Source organism: Lutra lutra, chromosome 1, assembly GCF_902655055.1.
Source record: "Lutra lutra chromosome 1, mLutLut1.2, whole genome shotgun sequence".
Classification (NCBI taxonomy): domain Eukaryota; kingdom Metazoa; phylum Chordata; class Mammalia; order Carnivora; family Mustelidae; genus Lutra; species Lutra lutra.
In genome coordinates this window covers 151,029,448-151,046,069 of record NC_062278.1, presented here as the reverse complement: position 1 = coordinate 151,046,069, position 16,622 = coordinate 151,029,448, and the positions used below count along the sequence as shown (strand labels likewise).

Below are 16,622 nucleotides of genomic sequence, written 5' to 3'. Positions count from 1 at the left end.
TGGGTAGGGCGGGTCCCGGATTGGCCCGGGCGGCGCGCGTGGGCGGTGGCTCCGCGTCTCCTGCTCTCACGTAGGGATCTCGTCCTGCACGAGAGTTCAGCGTCAGGGCTTCGCGCGAGCGCTCTTCCGCGCAGCTGGCTCCCAGCCGGGCGGAACCTCAGATTTCTGTCGCGCTTTTCCTTTAGTGCAGCCGCGACGAGCATCGCGAACATTGTGTTCCGCGCGCGGGCGGGGCGGGGCCGAGCCTGACGCGTTTTGACCGCAGCCAGTCCTTGGGAGGCTTGGAGGAGGACGTGCTTGTCTTCCGGGGCGCCGGCCGCGGTGAGGCGAAGGAGCGCTAGTCCGTTCCGTTCCCCTGGTGGTTCTGTGCTGCAGCGAACGTGCGCTGTCGGGCCTCTCGCGGAGCTTTTCCTGGGGTTTACAGTGTGGTGAGGGGCAGCCATTAGTCGCAAGCATGGGGTCGCTAGAGGAGACCTCACGCTGAATGGGGGGGTTCTCTGAGAAGTGTCAGCGCCCCTTGGTGAGGGTGAACTTCGGGAGACAGCTCCTAACTTGTTCGTAGGACATAATCAGTCTGTATGGCGAATTGATGCGAAGCATCAACGACTGTGCCACCGGGGAGTTGCGGCTAAATTAGAATCCCGTAGTAGAACCTTGAATTGAGGCATATTGCCAATACTGTATCACACAGGTAGGAACTTTGTGACACTGCCTCCGGATTTTTGAAAAATTCTTTGTCTCATAATTAAGACACATATAGGAAACATTCATGCTATCGGTGTAGAATGAAAACCCCCATACCTTGATTATCTGGTATGTTTTCAGCTACTTGAAGGCACATACTTTGGTTCATGCCCATCTCGGAGCATTGTCTTTGAGCTCAGTAGGAGCCCAATGGAGGGGCTGCAAAAATAAGTAGGGATAATCAGGGTCTTACTTAGGATAACTAAAACGACAAAAGAGCCCGAGAGATTTGAAAATGAAGGCAAGTCCTCAAGTCCTGTGATTCTGGAAATACAAAGGCTGACAGCCGCCGTAAGCGCATTCATTCCTGAAGGGGGTTTGTATAAATCAAAATAATGTTAGCTCATTTCCGGAGAATGAGATTTGGGAGCAGGGAAACTTGAGTGGCAGCCCCAGGCTGGCCACGTAGTAGTCACGACTGACGGCTTTACCTCTCAAAACTTCACTTTCTTCGTTTGTAAAATGTCGATAATAGTGGTGCTGGTTAGTGAGGAAATAACACGTAGAGTGTTAGCACAGTGCCTGGCTTGAAAAATGCTTTAAAAGTGCTATTGCTTTAAAAAAAAAAATTCCTGTGCCATGAATTGTATGGAAAGAGGCAGACCCTGCCTTATTTGTGTGAGAAATTCTCTCTCTCATCGATATTTAGAACCAAAAGCTTGGTAAATGATAACTATCTGAAAGATTTTTTAATAGAAATTATTCTGCTACACTTTATTCCATATTGTGTTTCTGTAAAGTTTCGCAGGCGAGGTAAACACAACACCAGGCACGGTGGGCGCAAGGCAAGATTTATTAAAGGCATCTCCGGCGAAGTTTCGGGGCTCAGGAGAACAGGAGCCAGGAAAGTCCCGCGGGAGGAGGTGGGCACCCTTGGGCAAGGTTCCTCGACTCCGTAAAGGGGAGTGGGGGAAGTCGCGCTGGGAGGGAGGCGGCGGGGGATCTTTTATCAGGCCAAGGCTGGGCATGGGCTCATTTCCGTATATGGTAGGGTATTTGGTGATCGGAGGGTATGAGGTGGGGGGTCCTGATACTTCTGTTTCCTGCATAGGTATCGGGTTACCTATGGAGACGTGACCTGGGCATACATCCTTTTGGCGGGAGAGTCAAGGGTTAAGGAAAGGGGGAAGGCGGGGGGGCTGGAAGATGGCGGCCCGGCAGTCATTTCTATTGTCCTCCTGCACTCCCGGAGCCCGCCGACCCAACAGTTTCAAGAAAAGGACAGCGACAACTGACAAACCATTACATCTTTCATAATGTAGACATAATTGGTAACAAATATACATCATGCATTATTTCATTCTCCTTACTCTGTCATTTGGAAGTATAATTGATACAGAAGACATTAAAAATTATTTAGGTTCTCATGTATTAAACTAACCCACTTGTAGTTTATAGAGGAGAAGACAGTACAAGCAGCATCTGCCTATTTTGCTAATTTCCCCTCTTTTGAGAATCTTTGTAACTTCTCACGTTTCAAGTAGCAGTCTACACATGTTTGTATCTACTATAAGAGAAATGGGCTTCAAAACTCAGATGTCTATTTAGGCTGAGGCCCAGCCTAAAGCTACATTACCTTGTTTTTTTAATACCCTTCTTAAAACTACTTTGTGATCTTTGTGGAATTTTGTCTAAACCAAATGTTAAATCTTTCGAGCAAATTGGTAATATCTGCAGATATATTTTTTAAAGATTTTTATTTATTTATTTGACAGATCACAAGTAGGCAGAGAGGCAGACAGAGAGAGGGAAGCAGGCTCCCTGCTGAGAGCCTGATGGCAGGGGGGTGGAGAGGGGTGGGCTCTATCCCAAGTTCCTGGGATCCCAGGACCCTGGGATCATGACCTGAGCCGAAGGCAGAGGCTTTAACTCACTGAGCCTCCCAGGGATCCCATCTGCAGATATTTTTGAAACCACAGTTCAAAGTCCCTTTCAGCAATCACTGGACATGTATATTGTGTTGGGCACTGTTCTGGATTCAGAAGTTAAAGATTTAGTTCCTTCTCTGAGATGATTTATAATCTTTTTAGGTAGAAAGAACAGATATAGAAAAACATCAAAGACAGTTTATGATAAGTGCTTTGAATGTGGCTTCAGGTAGATATCCTAGTGAATGCGCAGTTTCAGAGAAGGCTTCTTGGGACTGGGACTTGAATGAGTGAACTTTGAGGAATGATGATTAGCATGTAAATAAGTTGGGAGACTCTTTCAGAAAGAGGAAACAATGGGCAGAGGAATAGCAGTAGACTATGGAATTGTAGCTCCAGCATAGACAATGAGTGGGGAAAAGAAAAAAAAAAAAAGAATTGTGACTAAAGCAGAGTCAGAATAATGGGAAGTAGGTTTAAGCTACCTGGGAGAGGACTTTAAACACTGGTTACCTTGCACAGTATTCTATTAGGTGGCCCTTGAAGGTTTTGGAGCAGGATGTTGACAAGAATACATTTGAGGTAGTTTGTAGTGAAGTAGAATGGATTAGAAAGGGAATATCAGTGTTACACAGCCAGAAAATTAAAAACTATTCAGTATGTAGCTCATTATATTATTTGTACTGAGGCCACATTCTTCGTCTCAAGGATATGGAAGGCTGCTACATGCGGGGGCGTCATCCCTCTAACCTCCTGGACAAGGACCGCTGCTTTGAAGCAGCAATTGTCCTTACAAAGCAGTTCCCAGGGAGAACTGCCAAGGCTGAGACATCATAAAATTCAGGGCTACTCATAATATGGGACAGTTTTGTACCTTTTACACTTTGCAGAGTCATGGAATAGTACTTAAACTGTTTGTTTTAAACAGAAATTTCCCAGGTACATTAATAGCATGTTTTAAAGTTTTATTTATTTATTTTTAATTTTATTTATTTATTTTGACAGAGAGAGAGCATAGGCAGGGGGAGCGAGGGGCAGAGGCAGAGGGAGAAGCAGATTCCCCACTGAACCATGAGCCTGAAGACCCCGGAATCATGACCAGAGCGGAAACCAGACACTTAACCGACTTACCCACCCAACTGCCCTTAAAGTTTTATTTAAAGTTAGCCCACAAGGTAGGAGCTTTAGGCAAACGAAAGAATCTCCTGTGGCAAAAAGTAATTGGGTCCCTCCCTGGACTGCTTTTGTAAGTCTTCCAAGCATTTTGTAAGAAATGCTATTTTTCGCCCCCAGGAGCAGCTGCTGATCACATCAGACCACCCTGTTCTGCTCAGGTGTGACAGGTTCTCTTTTTCACAACTTAATATATTTCAAAACATTAAGTCTGAGGTACCTTGTCCATTGCTCTGCCCTTTAGAAAGAATAGTTACAAAATGTAATCTCAAAGTTCTCCAGAGGAAGGAAAGTCACAACTACCTTTTACATTTTATGAGAGGCAGTATGATAGTGTTTAAGACCACAGACTCTGGAGCTTGCTTTGCTGCTTACAAGCTGTGTGTGATACTGAGCAAGTTACTTAATCATTCTGTGCCTCAGTTTCTTCACTTGTACAAAATAGGACCTACATAATAGGACTCTGGGGAGGCTCAGGTGATATGTAAAACTGCAACATTGCCCGGCATATATAGTAAGTGCTATATATGTTAATTATTATGACATTTCTGGTTTTGTTTTTGTGTGTATGAATTCCTGGCAGTTCAACTTAGCTAAGTTGTAAACACCACTGGTGGTTTCACTTGTGTGTATGTGTTTGTATGGTTTCCATATTTAAAAGTCTTTTGGTTACAGAGGATTTGCATACAAATCATAAATATAAGATGCTCACAACCAGACTTTAAGAGAGCAGAAGCAAGGAACATCAGGGACTTTCTTTAATTTCTTCAGTTGACACTCTCTCCTACTTTTCAATCATTGGTTTCATTCAACCATGTAAAATATTTTTCCTATTAGTAACCAATAGGGCAGTAGGATTTGTGTCTTTAGATAGGGATATTTTCCATAGTGAACTAACGTATTGTACTTTATTTTTTTTTTAATTTTATTTATTTATTTGACAGAGATCACAAGTAGGCAGAACAGGCAGAGAGAGAGAGAGAGAGAGAGGAGGAAGCATGCTCCCCGCTGAGCAGAAAGCCAGACGCGGGGCTCGATCCCAGGACCCTGAGATCATGACCTGAGCCAAGGCAGAGGCTTAACCCACTGAGCCACCTAGGTGCCCCACATATTGTACTTTAAATGTCTTAGTCTTGAATTGATTTTTCCACTAATGCACTTAGTATCACTTGTTATTGTTGTTCCAGGCAACAGCACTCTTCTTAATAAGTACCAAGGGGAAAAAATGTAGTGGAGTGGAAAGGGGACTAGACTGTCCCCAGGACTGCTACTTGCATGTGGTCAAAAGACATGGATTTGTATGCTGACTTGAATGCTTATTAGCATTATGACCTTAAACAAGTTACTTAGCCTGTTGGAATCTCAACTTTTCATCAACAAAACAGGGATATTAATAGGTACCTTATAGGGTTACACTGTCTGTAAAGAACCCTATATAAGATACCAAGAACAGGGCTTGGGGCATAATAGACACTCAGGACATATTAGTTCCCCTTTCTAAACCAACCCCCTTCCTCTTGCTGCCATATTCCTAGGCAGTAACCAGCAATGCAACCTTAAATTACATTTCTTTTCTAGACCTATAAGTTTCCTGAACCAAGCTCCTAAGTCATCCTTTTATTTATCTTTGCTCAGCCTCACCTTCCAGTCCCCTGATATCCCCACAAACCCTTTCCACTGAGAACACTGAGAACTTCTCTCACCTCTCCCTTTGCCCCCACCTCTGGGCTTACCTGCACCCACCTTGGTCATTTCTTCTGTTCTTGGGTGCCTTTCTCCCACTGAACACCAGTCACCCGGTACTGGACTCCATCATTTCCTTCCACCTCGCTTATCAGTGTTTGCACTCTCATCTGTAATTTTGCTTGGTCTTTCTTGTTACAGGCTTCTCATACCCAAGATTCTTCTACTTATAAAAAGCTCCCTCCTAGCTTCTTAATCCTTCCTGTAGTTATTGCTTTATTTTCTCTCCCCCAGCTTAGGAGAAAAAAAGCGTGTATACCTATTTCCGCATCACTCTTTGCTTAACCCACTTGTTTCTATTCCTGTCACACTACTAAGACTACAGTAGAGAAGGACATCATTCAGTGGATACAATTCAGTTTCTTAGCGCATATTATGATTTGACTCCTCTACTGTGCTTGACACCAGGAATCTTCTCTTGACACCTTTCTTTTGGTTCTTGCAATCTGGCCATTCTTTCTTAGTTCCTGTCACTGAATTCACTTCTGCTGTCCCTTAAATGTTGGTGTTTTCCAGGATTCTGTTCTTACACTTTCCTTCTTACTGTCTTTTCTCCTCTTGGGATCATCTCATGTACCCTCATGGGTTTTTATTCCCATCTGTATACTGATGCTCTCTTGTCTTCTATCTGCCTGAGCTCTAGAACTCTATACTCAACGGTGTGTTGAACGTCTCTACCTCAGTAGTCCACAGATTCCACAACATGTGTATAAATGAATTAATCATGACTCCCCTGTCCTTCCTCCTGCTCTGGACAGTTCCCTCCTGATAAGTACTTTCTCCTAAATTCCCTGACTTGGTTGGTGGAACAGCTATCCATCACATTAACCAAATATGAAACCTGGATGAATCCTGACACAACTTCCTCCTTTCTCCACATCCAGCCAGTGACATCTGGACAGAGAATTGAATGATGAGGGGCCAGCCCTGTGAAACTCTGTGGGAAGATTTAAGGCAGAGATGAGACTCTGCCTTTACTCTCATAGTAATGTGCTCTGACCAAACTGGCCCAGATTTGCCTGACTCCTGTATGCAGTGATGTTAAGAGGTTTATTTATATAGGAAAGCTCTTAAACAGATCAAATAAGGAAATGCTTTTATATCATCTTAGGGTGGAACACAATACTGTTTTCACTGACAATATTTTCAAACAAAAAGCTGTGAGGTTGTCAAACACAAAAATGGATCTTAGATTCAATGCAGCTCCTCAAATTCCTTTTTTGTTCTTTGAGGGAGGGAGCAGGGGAGATAGATAGGCAGGTGGGGTGAGTCCGCATAGACCTCCCCTAACTTAGATGAAGCTCTCCTGCCTGCTGACTTTGTTTTGAAGACACTCAGATTTGGGATTAACAACACAATCATTCCTTCTTAAAAATTTATATAATTTTATATTTCATATATTCTGTTATTATGCCCTTTAATAGAGAATATTCAGTTTTGTGTTTAATATCCTGACTTTTTAAATTAAAATACTTACAATCTTAAAGATTGCCTTATATTTATGATCTGTATTTTTTTAAAGGTTTTTATTTATTTATTTGACAGAGAGAGACACAGCAAGAGAGGGAAGGGGAGAGGAAGAAGCAGGCTTCCTGCTGAGCAAGGAATCTCATGTGGGGCTCAATCCTAGGACCCTGGGATCATGACCTGACCCGAAGGCAGACGCTTAAGGACTAAGCCACCCAGGCGCCCCTTATGATCTGTATTTGCACAGGTTGTATGAAAATACAATTGATTACTGGAAGCAAAAGCTTTGCTTATCATAAGCAAATAGCTCTTTCTATCGGAGAGGATAAACATTATTTTTCTCCCTGGGCTCCCTCCCTAGCTGCTTTCTGGCTCTTGACATGATGTTGAGTACCATGGTTATATGTGAACATTGGCTTGCCAGCATTGTGCAGCAGAGCCTCTGTTACAGGGATCTTTGTATTGCCTACAATGCTAGCTTAGTGGCATCCTGTACATGGGAGGCCTCCAGTGAGTACTGGCTGAATGACTGTCTCTTCGCAGCCTCTTTGCAGAGGTGAGTCACTGAGTTCAGTGACATGGGCTGCATCTCAGCTACTGGGGCTGCAGTAGCTAGGCGGGGCCTATAGGCTCCCATGGCTTCTTAATTCTCTTGGTCACCACCCTTTACACAGTCGTCCTCTCACAGCACCCCCCTTGCTTCTGCCCTACTGCCTTGGATACTGATTGCCTCTCTGCTTCCCCTCACTCTGTCTCTCCCAACAATGATTTAGGGCTATTTTTATAGTCTGCTAATTCTCTAAGAATGAGGTGCCTCTTCTGGGAGGCATTGCTATCCTCAGTGGCACTGCAAATAGGTTTTTGTTGACTGATCTCCAGGCTCTCCAAGTCATTTTGCCCACACCCTGATTACAAGGCACCATCTGTTTGCCTCAGTGGCTTAATGAATCGAGAGCTCATAATGTAGTTGATATCTAAAATGATCCTAATCACAGTAAGGACAGAATAATGGTCTCCTTCAGCAGAGATGGATGGACAATACTTTTATAGCTTTGCAGAAAGACGGATATGCAAACAGACACTTCACCCAAATTGGTGGCCCTGAGTTACTCTCCCTATGCTGATGCTTTTGCTCAGGGACAGAAACCCATCTGCTTTGTTTCAGGAGACACAAGAAAGAAAGATTATTTGTCTGACCCAAGTTCACTCAGTGAATCATTCAAGTACTAGCCATCATAGTCCTTCTGCCACTTTGGTTTATGAGGCCAGAGGAATTTTTCAAGCATGAAGAACATTAGAATAACCATTAAAAATGTGAACTAGTGGGCGCCTGGGTGGCTCAGTGGTTAAAGCCTCTGCCTTCGGCTCAGGTCATGATCCCAGGGTCCTGGGATCGAGTTCCGCATCGGGCTCTCTGCTCAGCAGGGAGCCTACCTCCTCCTCCTCCTCTCTCTCTCTCTCTCTCTCTCTGCCTGCCTCTCTGCCTACTTGTGATCTGTCTGTGAAATAAACAAATAAAAATCTTAAAAAAAAATGTGAACTAGTAACCTTGGCCTGTTGCCTAGTATAATAGGGCTGATCAGAGTGAAACAGCTGATTGTGGTGTGTGTACTATGCAGTGATTTCTCTAGAAATTGAGTGGGCTGGTAAGTAGTTTTAAAAGATTTATTACCACTTCTGGATAATTTGTTCTTCAGTTAGCTGAGATCTGGAATCCTTGTGACCCATGGGCTGCAGTGAGTGAGTTGTTTCTGACCTCTCCATTACCTGCAAGTATCTTGGACCAGAAGCGAGCAGAGCCACACGCAGCGGCCCAAACAACCTGTTCTACCCTGTCACGTGCTCCATGCCTACCGTTCTCTAGGCACGCTGCTATGTACTTGAGATGCTGTCATGTCTCTGATCATGAAAGTGGCTCTGTCATCTACATATTGGTATATGTATACCCATATGTATATGGGTATATGTATACCCATTTTACACACGAGGAACCTGAGGATTAGCACAATGAAGTAACTTGCTAGAGTTTCCATAGAGGCAGAGGCAGGATTTGAAGCCAGTCCTGTTTAGTTAATGTTTTTTCTGGAATGCTCCATTGCCTTCCAGCGCTCTTTCCCCCTACCTGTTCTGATTGTCTGTCTCACCTTCTGTTTCCCTGTCAGATCCTTATCAACCACAAGTGTTTTTGGAAATATGAAAATATGTGTGTGGGCGCCTGGGTGGCACAGTTGGTTGAGTGTCTGCCTTCAGCTCTGTTAGGATCTCAGAGTCCTGGGATTGAGCCCTGCATGTGGCTCTCTGCTCAGCGGGGAGTCTGCTTCTCCCTCTCACTCTCCCTCTGCGTGCGATCTCTCTCAAATAAATAAAATATTTAAAAATATATGTATGTGTGTGTATATATAGGTGTACACAGACACAATGTGCTTTTAATATCTATATGCCTATATAGTTAGATGTAGGTATTTATAGACAGATATAAATGAACAGAATCCGGAAAGATAAACCCCTCAAATGTTAATGGTTCTTTTATCTGAGTAGGAGAATAATTTGAGCTTTTCATTTTTTTTCTTCGTGTTTTTCTATACTTCTGAAACTAAATATTACTGTGACCAGGAAGCAGTTTTTTAAATCTTTCACATCCTTTCAAGTTCATGTGCTACTAACTTTATGAGTAAAATCTTTCCCAACTTCACTTTTCCTCTTGAAACACACTCCTTTCCCTAGCACTTTGTATTGTCTTGGGGCATTTCTAGCATTTTGCTTTGTATTCTGTGTAACCTCAGTTTCCCAGGGCCCACAAACTTATAGAGGGGAAGAGTCAGGGAGGCACAGCTAATGATGAAAATGGTGATTAACAGACTAATTTTTGTACCCATCATGAAGGCTAGAATCTTCCTGCTATATCCACCATGTCCCAGACTTTGTTCTCTTCCCATCACTGTGTTCTTGGCCATGTCTCCTCTACACTGCTGTTCCTGCGACATGAGTGAACCATCATGCCCAGTCTGCTTTTTGTGTGTGATGCTGTCCTCTCTCCTATCACTCAGTACCAAGCTAGGCCCCGTTATTCCATCATGCCTCACACGGGCCAGGCTATGTCTCTACTCTCCATCACTTTGCTAAAGTGGGACCATCTCTTTCCACCCAGGTTGTACTTTTCAAAAGTTATCCCCTTCCCCTCATTTTCTTAATCTCTGATAAAACCTATTGTATGATAACTCATGTTTTCCTGTTTCCTGTTTCTTAACTTACCCTCTCCCCTGTCCCCTTATCTAGAAGATCTTGCACTAAGATTAGGTCAGGGGTCAGAGTATGCTGGCCCAATCCTTCCCTCCCAGTCAAGGGCCCCAGACAGAAGGGTGCACAACTGTTCTCTCTTATGTGGGAGATCAAGGCGTGATTTCATTCTATAATTTATTCAAGTGTCTCTTTCCTGGGTAGCTTGTTAGCCTTCATCTCACCAGTCATTCCCTTTCCAGGGAAGACTGTCTGTGGCTCCCAGGACTGGAAGCTCGTGGCCTGCTCTGACAAGCCATGCTTAGGTAGATGAGCACAGCCAACCCTGCTTGGGCTGCCAGTCCACTCTTCTAAGCCTCTCAGTTAGCTTCTCAGCCTCTCAATTAGCTTCTAAGACCCTTAGGAGCCGAGGACCATTCAGATTTGTACACTCTGCAGCAACTAGCACGGTTGGATAGGATGGCAAGAGCCCCATTAACTTTTGTGGAATGAATTACTGAAATCTATTGGATTTCTGTGCTTTGCTTTTCTCCTTTATTAACACAGCAAACAATCTAATAAGGGTGATTAGTTGCACTTTGTTCTATATTAAGTATATCACACTGATTCTGATTCTGTGACTTATTTTGAGTTTTAAAACATCGAAGTATAATCCATATACTGTAAAATTCACCCCTGCAAAGTTAACAGTTTAGCGGTTTTTAATATATTCACGGAGTTGTATAACCATCACCATATCACTGCTAACTGATTCCAGAACAACGTTCCATCATGCCAAATATAGGTGACATTCTTTATCATTCCCTGTTACCCTCCTACCCCAGACCTCTCCAGTAACCACCACTCTGTTTTCTTTCTCTTTAGATTTGCCTGTTCTGGACATTTCACAAAAAGGGAATCATAGGACATGTGGACTTTTGTGTCTGATTTCTTTCATTTAGCACAGCGTTTTCAAGGTTCATACATGTTATAGCATGAATAGGTGTTTCATTACTTTTTAATGGCTAAATAATATTCCCCTGCATGGATAGTCCACATTTTTGTATATCCATTCATCACTTGATGAACATTTGGGTTGTTTCTTCTTTCTTGCTATTATGAATAAAGTTACTAGGAACATTCATGTACATGTTTTTTTCTTGGGACATATGATTTGAATTTTGGGGGGTATAAGCCAAGGCCTATGGTAACTTTTTTTTTTTTTTTTAAAGATTTTATTTGTTTATTTGACAGAGAGAAATCACAAGTAAACAGAGAGGCAGGCAGAGAGGAGGAAGCAGGCTCCCTGCTGAGCAGAAAGCCCGATGTGGGGCTCGAACCCAGGACCTGGGATCATGACCTGAGCCGAAGGCAGCGGCTTAACCCACTGAGCCACCCAGGCGCCCCGGCCTATGGTAACTTTATGTTTAACTTTTTAAGGAACTGCCAAATTGTTTTCTAAAGTAGCTGCATTTTACATTCCCAAAAGCAATGCATGAGGGTTCTAGTTTACCCACATCTATACCTACACATGTCATCATCCATCTTTTGATTATAACTATCCCAGTGGGTGTGAAGTGGTATATCATTGTGGTTTTAATTTGCATTTCCCTGATGGCTAATAATATTGAGTTTCTTTTCATGTGTTCATTTGTCATTTGTTATTTTGGGGGAAATATCTGTCTAGTTTACTGCATGTTTTTCTCATGTGTTTAGAAGGTGGGGGAGAAACAGTGAACTATCCTCCAGATTGATACTGGTAATTTGTGCCCTTCCCATACCAGCAAAAGGCCTGTGTAATCTATTTGCCCGTGAGACAGAGGACATGTAATCTGCCCACTGTACCCCAGGGTAGGGGTATTGGCACAGCAGCCCTTGCCTGAGGTGGCACTGGGGGCAGTCTGTCAACAGCTCATATGCTGGAATTTTTAAAAGGCAAATGTAATCTTTTTACTATTTCCCAAGTAGATTGGGGACCTCAGTGCTTTGATTTACAGTGGACCCATCCTACAGCATCAGACAGAGTCAAAGTTCCCTCCAGCAGAAGGGCTCTTGCCCAGGCTAGTGCATCTGCTTCATGATTGCCTGGCAGTGTGGGTAGGGAGTGAGCGGACACCTGCTGTACATGGGCAGCTGCATCAGGTTTAGTGCATACAACCCGAATATATTGCCTGAGGTCTGCTCCCCATAGGGCTTTATTTAATATAGCCCAGCTTCCTTTGTGCCATTGCAGCATCCACGTTGTTAACCCTTTCCACACTGCCCAGCTATCAGTAGCCAGATCTCAAATCAGTGGGCATGGGTTCATGTGTTAACACAGTCCATAACACTCTCAACTCTGCCCACTGACTACTTTGTTTAGTTCCTTCTTCAAACCAAAGTACATTAGAATCTAGTTGGATGGCACAGGAATGCCTAAGAGGCAGGTTTCCCTGGAATCTGCCATCAGTATACCATGTGTCTTCTGCACCTTCGTTCTTTGCTTGGGGGAGAAGAGACATAATGTCACCAACTTCTGGAAGTTGGGCTGAGTTGACATAAGCGACCGGCCCTTATAATGAGTGCAGTTCATGAGATAGCAGGCTGATATTGTAAGTGCTCCTATGCTGTCGGTAAGTGTGCCATTTCTGTAAGGTGCTTACTTGGGCACAGGCGTTCTTATGTTTGCTGAACACATCCTTAATCTATCCTGGCCCAGAGGTTTGTATTACCGCTGGCAGGTCAACAGTCAGTCCTCCCTGTGTTGTGGTGCAAGATAGACAGCTAATAGTTGTTTCTCAATGGGACTGTATCTGATTTCTTTTAAATTTCTTGAGACTTGTTTTATGGCCTAACATGGTCTGTCCTGGAGAATGCTCCATATGCACTTGAGAAGAATGTATATTCTGTGGTCGTTGAGTGGAGTGTTCTACTTATCTGAGTTTTAATTATTCACTTTTCATCTTTTAAAACACTCAACCATCGGTTGAGTCCCAGGTCCAAAAGATCTCATCTGTCAAGTCTTCATTAATACATCTCACCAGCTAAAAATGTACAGTTTCCTTGTCTCAATTTCTGTCACCCATAACTGTGGTATATGGGTAGGCCAACACCCATAACGGTGTTATAAATTCTGTTATTACAGGTCAGTCTTGCTAAACTCTGATGTTTGGGGTGTGTGTATGTGTGTAGGGACCATATCTTAACTGTATCTCCATATCCCTGAAATATTACTTCCCTAATAACTTTAAAGCATGCCATTGAAAGGATAAAACAATGTGGTGACTATTGAACCCCTGTTAACTGCTGAGCTCTAGGCTATATACTGTAGAGATTAGAGCAGAAGAAATGCAGTGTGCTCTGCCTCTGGAGAACCTGAAGCTTCATTACGAAGACTGCATCTACATGAGAACCCTTTAACATAGGATTTGACCGAGTGCAAGGACAAGGGCTCTAGGAGGTTAGGCTTGTCCTCCTTGCCTTTCTCCATGCATGGGATAGAGTCTCATAGAGTTTTGAGGTTGCAAGTTTGCAAAAACCATCAGGACTGCTGATTTCCAGCCATCAGTCAGTGTAGAATCCTCTGGCAGCTGGTCATCTAGCTTAGACATGCCTCCACTTATATACTCTCACCCACATGAAGAGACCCCTACACTCCCCACTCAGGACTAGATGACGGTTGTTTGCCAGCTTTGGGCAGTGAGAGAAAATCAGATTGCCTTTTAGCTAAATGTATGCATCTTTCAGTCTTTGCCATAAAAGAAACTGCAAGTCCGAAAGAATGCATGTAAGGTCAACAAAGAAAGGAAAGAGCTCTAGTCAAAAGCTTGAATCATTGGACAGGTCAAATGATACTTACATGCTGACTTAGCTAAGGAAAGTCAGATCAAGTTCATCCCAAGAGGATCACTTCTAGGGGTAACAAATGAATTATTTTGAGGCCTGTTATCCTCCTAGACCTCACATGTAAGGGAATGTCCTTGGAGGGTCTGAGGTATGAGATTTGAAGAAGTGAATTCATTCTACATGCCACTTAGACATTTTATTCTATCTAATTTAGGATAAAGACTGATAATTTCTGGGGCTAAGCAGATACTCCTGGAGGTTTCTTGTCAGGAATGCAGTGTAATAAAGGAGGTTTTCAAGCCAGAATGTAAAACTCTTCTCTAGTAATCTTTGAAAATAGAATCCTCTTAGTAGATAAAAGTATTTTATGAAGTACAATACTTGCAATTTTGGTGGAGCAAGTTACATAAAACAGTAGGATAATACAAGGGCTGGCCTACAATTGTATATAATAGTGGAAAGGAATAGTATCTTTGTCACAGTCATGGTCATGTGGATTGACAGCCACTGAACCATCTGATGCTAGGAGAGTTAGAGAAGGGACAGAACAGATCTTCTGATGGGTAACAGATGTAGACAGGGTGGAAGAGAAGAGATGAGGTCAGTGAGAGGGCCATAGAGGTTGGAATGTATCAGAAATACTACTGGATCAATGCAAAGTACCCAGAAAGCTGTGGACCTGGCCTTTGGTAGAGGCAACACACAGGAAAACTGCTGTCTCTGTGTCCACCTAGGTATGTCAAGACTCTTTACAGCTTTCAAACAGATTAGCTCACTAGGTGCAAATAAATCACCCACATGATTCCTGTGTTCCTGGCAATAGCTCCTATTGAATTGATGACTAAGGCATTCCACCTATGACTTTTCAGAAATTCTCTTCCCAAGGAGGTCAGGGGAGAAAATGGGTGTGGCAGGCCAGGAATGATGGGCAATTCTGGGTGGGCCTGAGTGAGTCACCTTTCCCAGAGCTAATACCAGAGACCAGGCCAAAGGGTTTTGCCTCTGCTGCTCATTCTTTTCACCTTTTCCCCAAATCCTGACCCTGTTAGCTCTTTAACTTTTCTGATATGAACCTGGAGCTGGAACAGCTCTAACTTTATAGACAGGGACCCTGAGGCCCAGAGAGGAGAAGGGATTTGCCCTAATTCCCATAGCACATGGATTTCAGAGTTGAGAGTAGAAGGTCTCCTGACTACCAGCCCCTTGCACTCTGTCCGCCACCATGTGACTTTCCTCTTTGAGTCTTTTCCCCATTGTGCCAACTGAGAGGCAAAAAGGACACAGGACATGGCAGAAATTTGAAGGGGTTATCCCTCAACTATAAAGTGCCCTATGGAACAGGAGAAGTTTGGGAGCAGAGGCTCATCTTCTGTGACCCTATTCTCAAGAGAAGAGCTGGTTTCAAGTCACATTTTCTAAAATGTAAACTCTGGAAAAAAGTAAGTAAATGAAAAACAAATAAAATATAAACTCTGAACTAACAAACTTTGTGATGCTTTCATCAGTCTCTAATATTTTTCTGAACAAATATTGGGATCTCTTTTCAAAGTTTTGTTTTCTCCCTTTTTACATAGCTTTTAAAAAAATAATTATCTTTTTATTCAGGTATAGTTAACATACAGTGTTTTATTAGTTTTAGGTGTCCAATATAGTGATTCAACAATTCTGTACTAACTGCTTGCTCATCATGATAGGTGCACTTTTTATCCCCTTCACCTGTTTCAGCCATCCTCCCACCTGCCCTCCCCTCGGACAACCACCCATTCTCTATATTAAACTTTTTTAAAGTTTGGTATCTTACAACAAGGTCCATATTTCTCTCTCCCGAGAAAGGTCATTCTTCTTGCCTGAATGTCCCAAGGCCTCTCTTCCTCCAGTGACCAAAGAGCAACCCTGGAGGGTTGAATCAGAGAAAGCATGTCAAGTTCCATATGTAAAGAATTAGAGGTGCTGGTCTCTCTGGCTGATGAGTGAGACCAGCACTCACTCCTCTTTCATTTTGCAGTGTGGTCCCTGATGTGGTTTTGGAATACAGGTGAGGTTCCGTGGGGTGGGATCTGGAGCCGATGACCAAGAAAGAATTCTTGAAACATCTTGAATGCAAAATGGTGGTTTATTAAAGCACGGGGACAGGACCCATGGTCAGGGGCAGGGTTGCGAGGGGTGGCTGATTATATACTATGGGGTTGGGATAGGTAAGGAAAAAAGGAGATTTTGAAAGAACTTTCATATGCTAAAGAGGACCTAAAAGATATCCTAGGCCTTGCCTTAGTCAAGTTAAGGTGATTTTTTCCCCTCTAGCAAGGCATTAACATTAAGATAGTTGGGAGCTTCCTGGAAGAATGTCACACTTCTCCCACCCAGGAGTGGGGTTGGGGTAGGGGGAGGGAGGTTGCAAGATGTCAGCTTATGCTTTGTGTCTCCAGTCAGTCTTCTGCTCCCTCATAAGTCCCTACAAAATCTTGCTGTTAAATCTTTTATGTTTCCCCTTCCCCCAACAATCTGGCATAGTCAACAAGGCATGGAGCAACCAACTCCAAGAGGAGCAGAGGTGTAATGCAGGACGAAACACGTGCCCACTAGTGA

At 43.4% G+C, this 16,622-nt stretch overlaps 1 long non-coding RNA gene across 1 annotated transcript; it reads left to right on the top strand.

The window, feature by feature from the left end:
- Positions 1-30: 30 nt before the first annotated feature.
- LOC125105687 (uncharacterized) lies at positions 31-11,389 on the top strand. Its single transcript, XR_007128988.1, has 3 exons — positions 31-691; positions 3,906-3,946; positions 11,097-11,389. It is a non-coding gene; the product is annotated as an uncharacterized LOC125105687 (long non-coding RNA).
- The last annotated feature ends 5,233 nt before the right edge of the window (positions 11,390-16,622 follow it).